Source organism: Oryx dammah, unplaced genomic scaffold, assembly GCF_014754425.2.
Source record: "Oryx dammah isolate SB20612 unplaced genomic scaffold, SCBI_Odam_1.1 HiC_scaffold_19, whole genome shotgun sequence".
NCBI classification, from domain to species: Eukaryota; Metazoa; Chordata; class Mammalia; order Artiodactyla; family Bovidae; genus Oryx; species Oryx dammah.
In genome coordinates, this window is record NW_024070203.1 from 51,609,615 (window position 1) to 51,617,712 (window position 8,098).

The 8,098-nt window shown below is 39.5% G+C and overlaps 1 pseudogene; it reads left to right on the top strand.

The window, feature by feature from the left end:
- Nucleotides 1–4,572: 4,572 nt before the first annotated feature.
- LOC120878816 lies at nucleotides 4,573–7,862 on the top strand (annotated as a pseudogene).
- Nucleotides 7,863–8,098: the final 236 nt, after the last annotated feature.

Sequence of the window (8,098 nt, forward strand, 5' to 3'; positions counted from 1 at the left end):
AATACTTTCTTTTCTTGGCTCCCATAAACCCCCCAAACTCCTGGTTTTTACCACCCTCATAAGCAATTCTTTGGACTCCTTTACCAGCTCTTTCTCTTCCCAGTCTTAAACACTAAGTTCCTACCTGCTGAGCCCTGAACTTTCTCATATCCTTTGCCAAGACTTTTAAATTCTTAATAAACCTCACAATTGGAAGTTCTGTTTTATATCAAACTCAGCTTCCTCTGCTGATGTCAACTGTAAGTCCAATTTTACTTGATTTTTTTCCCTCTGTCATACCATGGTGAGGCTGCTGCAGACTGGGCTTAGACAAACTCAAGTGTAGCTTAAGCATGCCTGCATTCTTGCTGAGTCACTTCAATGTGTTTGACTATTGGAGACCCTATGGACTATAGGCCAAGAGGCTCCTCTGTCCATGGGATTCTCCAGACAAGAATACTGAATTGGGGTGTGATTTCCTACGCCAGGAGATCTTCCCTAACCAGGGATGGCAATTGCATCTCTTGCATCTCTTGCATTGGCAGGAGGGTTATTTACCACTAGCACCACCTGGGAACAATTTTAAATTTATAAATATTCATATGCTTAACTACTATTTTTTATTTTTAAAATTTTTATTATCTGTAGGCCTAGACTAAACAATCTGAGTTTATTAAACTTTCTTCATTAACATAATTTTATTTTAACTATGAATCCTACCTTCATCACCATCATTCTATTAGCAAACCCCATGTATCATAACGTAGACCTGGGAATAAGATAATGTTGGAACTTTCTGAAATTAAAAAAATCAAATTTTAAACTACTGATTAAAATATTCACAAATGTGAAAACTCTTTCTGAATTCTAGAACCAAAACAGTGAAGTATCAGCACTCTTGCTTTTCTAGCCAAATGGCAATTATCACCTAAAAGCACTGACCCCATACAGTTTTTTCTAACTCGTAACTACTTGAACAGCTACAACAGAGTTGTGGAAACAAATGAACTTTGCTCTCCCCCTTCACTCACCACAGTTTCTGTCTAATACTTCTTCCAGAGCACCTAGATCTCACTCCAATAGACATTATGGAAATAGACATATTTGTCAGGTGTCATGGAAATATTCAAGAACTTACTAATAACTTTAGAGTTGACAGCAGAAGAAGGCAAAGCACTGTGGTTTTATAACAATAATTTTTTGAAAAATCACATTGCATGTATAAAAAGTGGAATTGTGTCCACAAATGCACTCCAGAAATTAAGAGTTTATTGGACAAGGAATCATATCAAAGTGCACATACATTAATATTTAAACAGAGAACTGGTCACTAAAATTTTACATATTTTTATATAATGCACCTTGAGTCATGGAGCAATATTTTATAATATTATTTGATTAAGATAACAGCAGAAAATAAGACAATTTATTTTTGATAACAATTTGGTGAAATCAGAAGTTTTCATTTCGAATCTATTACTCCTGACAGGTAACGGAAGTAAGTATTTTCAAATTGAGTTTTGGACTATTTTGTGTTCATTCACATAATTAGAAAGTCTACAGTGAGAAAAAAACTTGCAGACATTATGCAGTTTCCCGCATAGCTGTGTAATGTCTAGCTGAGAAAATGATATACTCCTTAATAAGACATTTTTTGAGATTTTTTTAGCACTTGATTGATAAATAAATACCTATGTATGTGTGTATGCATGTATGTGCATGGGTGCTTGCTAAGTCACTTCAGTTGTGTCTGACTCTTTGTGACTCAAGGACTGTAGCCCACCAGGCTTCTCTGTCCATGGGATTTCCCAGTCAAGAATGCTGGAGTAGGTTGCCATTTCCTTCTCCAATGTATATTTATATAAAAGCATAAATCATTAATTTTGTGAAAAAAAAAAACTTTTGGATGCATTATACAAATAAAATGTTGACTGTAGATTTGCTTTCAGTTCAGTTCAGTTCAGTCGCTCAGTCGTGTCCAATGACCCCATGAATTGCAGCATGCCAGGCCTCCCTGTCCATCACCATCTCCCGGAGTTTACCCAAACTCATGTCCATCGAGTCGGTGATGCCATCCAGCCATCTCATCCTCGGTCGTCCCCTTCTCCTCCTGCCCCCAATCCCTCCCAGCATCAGGGTCTTTTCCAATGAGTCAACTCTTCGCATGAGGTGGCCAAAGTATTGGAGTTTCAGCTTCAGCATCAGTCCTTCCAATGAACACCCAGGACTGATCTCCTTTAGGATGGACTGGTTGGATCTCCTTGCAGCCCAAGGGACTCTCAAGAGTCTTCTCCAACACCACAGTTCAAAAGTATCAATTCTTCAGAGCTCAGCTTTCTTCACAGTCCAACTCTCACATCCATACATGACCACTGGAAAAGCCATAGCCTTGACTAGATGGACCTTTGTTGGCAAAGTAATGTCTCTGCTTTTGAATATACTATCTAGGTTGGTCATAACTTTTCTTCCAAGGAGTAAGCGTCTTTTAATTTCATGGCTGCAGTCACCATCTTCAGTGATTTTGGAGACCCCCAAAATAAAGTCAACCACTGTTTCCACTGTTTCCCCATCTATTTCCCATGAAGTGATGGGACCAGATGCCATGATCTTAATTTTCTGAATGTTGAGTTTTAAGCCAACTTTTTCACTCTCCTCTTTCACTTTCATCAAGATGGTTTTTAGTTCCTCTAAAATTTTAGATTTGCTCTAGAAACACTAGTGCAGAATTTATTTAAAATTAATTTGACTATGTGTAGTACCTATTCTTGATATAGGACTTGGAAGAAAAAAAAGAATCCTTCTAGTTGAAATGCTTCAGTCCCAGATTACTGTCAGAAAATATCTGGAAAGCATGCCTGATGAGATCCTTTGTTAGCAACTGATCATTTAATTGACATAATTAGTTTTCTTGTTTTTAATGGCATTTATCAATTAATAGATGCAGGGCAGCCCATACCTGAGCTACTCATTTAGAATAAAATAAAACCCTGCAACCTACATCATTGTGAAACTATGTCAGTTATTGGAGTTAAGGTGATGTAGATACAATAATTATAATCTTCGTTTGTTGAGCAACAAGTATGTGCCAGCCATTTGACTAAGCACACCACATAAGTTAGTACCTCTACTTAAATCCTACAACAATCTTACAATTTATAGATGATCCCCACATTTTACAGCTAAGGACACTGAGCCTCTGAGGGGTTTGGTGATTTGGCTAAGTGTACATAACAATAAGTTTCCAAGACAGAATATCAACATAGATCTGTCAGAGAATAAACCTGTATGCTTAATTATTATGACCTTCCATTTAAACAAAGGTCAAAAGTCATGCTCCACATCTTAATTAAGACATAAAAGCCTAGGGACTTCCCTAGTGGTCCAGTGGTTAAGAATCTGCTTTCTAATGCAGGGTACATGGATTTGATCCCTGGTCAGAGAACTAAGGTCCCACATGCCATATGGGGCAGCTAAGCCTTTGCACTGAAACTAGAGAGAAGTCTGCATATTGCAACTAAGACCAGACACAGCCAAAGAAATAATCTTAAAAAAAAAAAAAAGTGAAAAGAACAAAGTTTAGATGCAGAAATTCTGTTTAGACTCAGTTAAGAAATCCTCCTTCATTTTTGCAAGAAAGATATTAAGACTTTTTCACAGACTGGAGTCAACTTTGCTTATTATTTACATAACCAACACACACGAGCACTGATGATTGACGCAGTGATGAATAAAAGTTAACAAAAGCACACAGCACAAATCTAGAGAAAAAGGTGCCAGCAGAGCAGTTTCTTGTATATAATATTAATTTAGTTCACTGTACACTCAATACTGTTATCTTGATGTGAAGCAAGAAAGTTCCACAGAAAGTGTTGGGATAATTTTTTTTAAATAATGATATAATGTTTATGGAAGGATTTCTTGATGTCATGATATTACTGAATTATCTCTAATTCTCAACACCTCAGAAAATAAATATTGTTCATCTTATTTTACAGAATAAGAAACTTCAGTCCAGTGAAATGTTTATTTTAGAGTCACTCAGTCAAAATTAAGACTTGTACTCGGTGTACCTTCAAAGCCCACAGTATTTTTTCTTTTCTATAAGAAAATTCTTAACCTAAGGTAGAAATGCCCTTGGGCAAAAGTAGTAGATTCATACAGGGCTTAAGTGGTGAAAGTGAAAGTGAAGTCGCTCAGTCGTGTCCGACTCTTTGCGACCCCGTGGACTGTAGCCCACCAAGCTCCTCTGTCCATGGGATTCTCCAGGCAAGAATACTGGAGTGGGTTGCCAAGGGGTACACCACCTAAAATTACGTGAAAAAATAGTATGTATGTATATGCATTTTCTTTCTTATAGGGGCTTTACTGAATGCTTGGACAGTTAAGAATCTGCCTGCAATGCAGGATACCCAGGTTTGATTCCTGGGTCAGGAAGATTCTCTGGAGAAGGGAATGGCAACCCACCCCAGTATGAAGATTCATAACAATTTTAAATAGATCCCAAAGAATTCTGGAACTCAAAATATCACAATAACCCTAGCTTTCTCTCTGCTATATCCCTGCTTGCAGAAAAGAGAAGTAACTCTCTGAACCATGGAATTATTGGAAAGGAATTTCAGAACCATTCTCTACAAAAGGCTGTGGTTTTATCTGGGATCAGGAAGTAGTGCTAAAGGAGGTGAAAGACACACTGTTAAAAGTGAGAGGATAGGATTTGCTTTTAAGGTGAGAGCTGAAGAAGGGGTCAGAGAGAGAGCAGGAAGTGAGAGGAATATACAGGCAAAGATTCAAAATTTTTACAGCAGCAGGAGCAGGGGGAGAATCAGAAAAGACAAACTTTGGAAGAGAAGCAAAACAGGCAATAGCCCAGTATTATCAAAAGTTCAAATCCAACTGAAAGTGTTAGTCATTCAGTCGTGTAAGGTTCTTTGGGAACCCATGGACTGTAGCCTGCCAGGCTCCACTGTCTGTGGAATTCTCCAGGCAAGAATACTGGAGTAGGTTGCCATTCCTTTCTTCAAGGGATCTTTCTGACCCAAGGATCAAACCATGGTCTCCTGCATTGCAGGAAGACTCTTTATCTTCTGAACCACCAGGGAAGTCCCACAAATCAAAGAACATCATGAAAAAATAAAAATAATGCTGAGAATTAAAAGCAGTGTTGGGAATCTCCAGAAAGATTAGCAAAACCCTAAAATAAGTATTGAGGCCCTGCAGAAAACTCACATTTCATAAGCTTCAACAAGATGTAAAGGCATTTTCTACTTAGTATGTGAGGAGGGGAAAGAATGAGATAAAGTTAAACTGACATCATTTGTGTACCTTTGACAATAATATATGTGCATTTTTGTGTATTAGAATTATTGCTTTAAGGAACTAGGGTTAGTTGAAGTATTAGGGCACGTCCAACTCTTTGCAACCCCATGGACTATACAGTCCATGGAATACTCCAGGCCAGAATACTGGAGTGGATAGCCTTTCCCTTCTCCAGGGGATCTTCCCAACCCAGGGATCGAACCCAGGTCTCCAGCATTGCAGCAGATTCTTTACCAGCTGAGCCATCAGGGAAGCCCAAATAGGGCAATAGGTATTAATAAATGCTCATTACAATGATTATTTATAATTGACAAAGCACTCTAAAATACTACCTTATTGGATTCCCATAGAAAACCCCAAACCTCAGCTCTCATCTCACTCTCCTCCCACCCAAATAAGTATCATTGTCTTCCAAATCCTGTGTTCCACTCAAAAATCTGCTTCCCCTCAAGGGTAGATGTTCTGCACCACTTTCTAGATCAATCCTATTTTAAGGTAAAAAGTTCTTTTATTGTTTCAGCTTCTTTACCCACTGACCTTACCCTGAAATCAACAGAAAAAAAACCCTAGAGCAACATTCCGGACTTCTAGAGTATTTTCTAAGGTATTCATCCTAAGGTGCACCATTGGGATAAGAGATTCTTATCTCATATAACTTGATAGGCTTCTGCATCCATCTTTAGTACTGAAAGATTGATTGCAACTGTCTGTCTAGGTCCTGAATGATACAGCTTTATTCTTGCAAAACTCCAGTTCACCTACGGGAACCCTGCCTCTACCCTAGACCAGTATTTGGACTCTCCCTTCACTGTTTGTGACTTTCTCTCCTGCTAACTGCTTGCCTGTCTGGGCTTCTTGTTGTGTTTCTGTTAGAAATTCCTTCTACAATCAGGGTTCCCAATCCTCAGACATGGTCTGGTAGGGGTCCACTGCCTGTTAGGAACCAGGTTGCACAGTAGAAGGTGAGTGGTGGGCAAGCTAATGAAACTTCATCTGTATTTACAGCCTGAATTCCTCCTCTTGTCAGATCAATAGTGGCATTAAATTCTCATAGGACTGTGAATCCTACTGTGAACTGTGTGAGGGATCTAGGTTGCACACTCCTTATGAGAATCTAATGTCTGATGATCTGATTTTGCATTATGGCCAGTTGTATAATTATTTCATTATATAGCACAATGTAATAATAGAAATAAAATGCACTATAAATGTAATGCTCTTAAATCATCTTGAAACCATCCCTGCCACTCTGGTCCATGGAAAAATTGTCTTCCATGAACCCGTCCCTGGTGCCAAAACAGGTTGTTGACCACTGTTCTACAACACTCTGTTACAGACTGTCTGATCAAGTCCAGTAACTTTGTTAGCCTGAGGGCATCACCCTTGTGCCACCAGCCTAGACTCTCAAAGAGGCCTCAGAATCTAGATAAGTTTCTTTAATACTCAGGCTGCCTTGGAGCTAACAATTAAAAAGGAAGATGGGAGGTGAATCAGGGTGGTGGTGCTCAAGTGCAGTACAGCCAAAGTAAAAAATGAGGAGAGGCTTAAAATGAATATTTGGAAATTATGTTGCTAGACACATCTAGTTACTAGGAGACATGTTGCCAGTTACACGGAGACATTCCACAGAAGCAAAGGGAAATCACCCTGAAAGGTTTTAGAAATGGTGATTTTGGAGTTTTGGTTGAACCAGTGTTGCTGCACATGGGTTAGACATCCCCGAAGTTGATCTGGTTGTTCAAAGTTCTCGACCAAAGGATGATGAATCCTACATTCATCATTCTGGGCGAACAGGTAGAGCTGGGAGAACCAGGGTTTGCATCTGCTTTTACCAGCACAAAGAATATCAGTTAGTCCAAGTGGAGCAAAAAGCGGGAATTAAATTTAAATGAACAGGTGTTCCTTTTGCAACAGAGATAATAAAAGCTTCTAGCAAAGATGCCATCAGGCTCTTGGACTCTGTGCCTCCCACTGCGATCAGTCACTTCAAGCAGTCAGCAGAGAAGCTGATTGAGGAGAAGGGAGCTGTGGAAGCTCTGGCAGCAGCCCTGGCCCACATTTCCGGTGCCACGTCGGTAGACCAGTGCTCCTTGATCAACTCAGAAGCGGGCTTTGTGGCCATGATCTTGTGGTGCACAATTGAAATGCCAAATATTAGTTATGCTTGGAAAGAACTTAAAGAGCAGCTGGGTGAGGATATTGATTCCAAAGTGAAGGGAAAGGTCTTTCTCAAAGGAAAGCAGGGTGTTTGCTTTGATATCCCTACTGCATCAGTAACAGAAGTACAGGAAAAGTGGCATGATTCACAGCACTGGCAGCTTTCTGTGGCCACGGAGCAACTGGAGCTAGAAGGTCCACGGGAAGGATATCACAACTTCCGAGGACAGCGGGAAGGCAATCAAGGCTTCAGGGGACAGCACGAGGGGAATAAAGGTGTCAGGGACAGCAGGAAAGAAGTACAAGCTTCAGAGGACAGCAATCAGGAGGTGGCAACAAAAGTAACAGATTCCAAAACAAAGGCCAGAAGGAGAGTTTTAATAAAGCATTTGGACAGTAACTTGAAGTAGAGGATTTATTTGGCAAAAACAGAACTATGTTCAGCAATGTGGAACTGAACATTATTTTTCATACAAAGTTAAAAGAACATTATACTTCCTTCCTGACCACTTGCCCAGTCCCCATCTCTTCAAGAGAGAAAAGCTTCATCTAAATTATTTCATCTGATTGATGACTGTCATTTGTAACTTTATTGCTACTTCCGTCTTGGGTATTCCTTTGGAAAAGGTGTATGGATTAATTACAT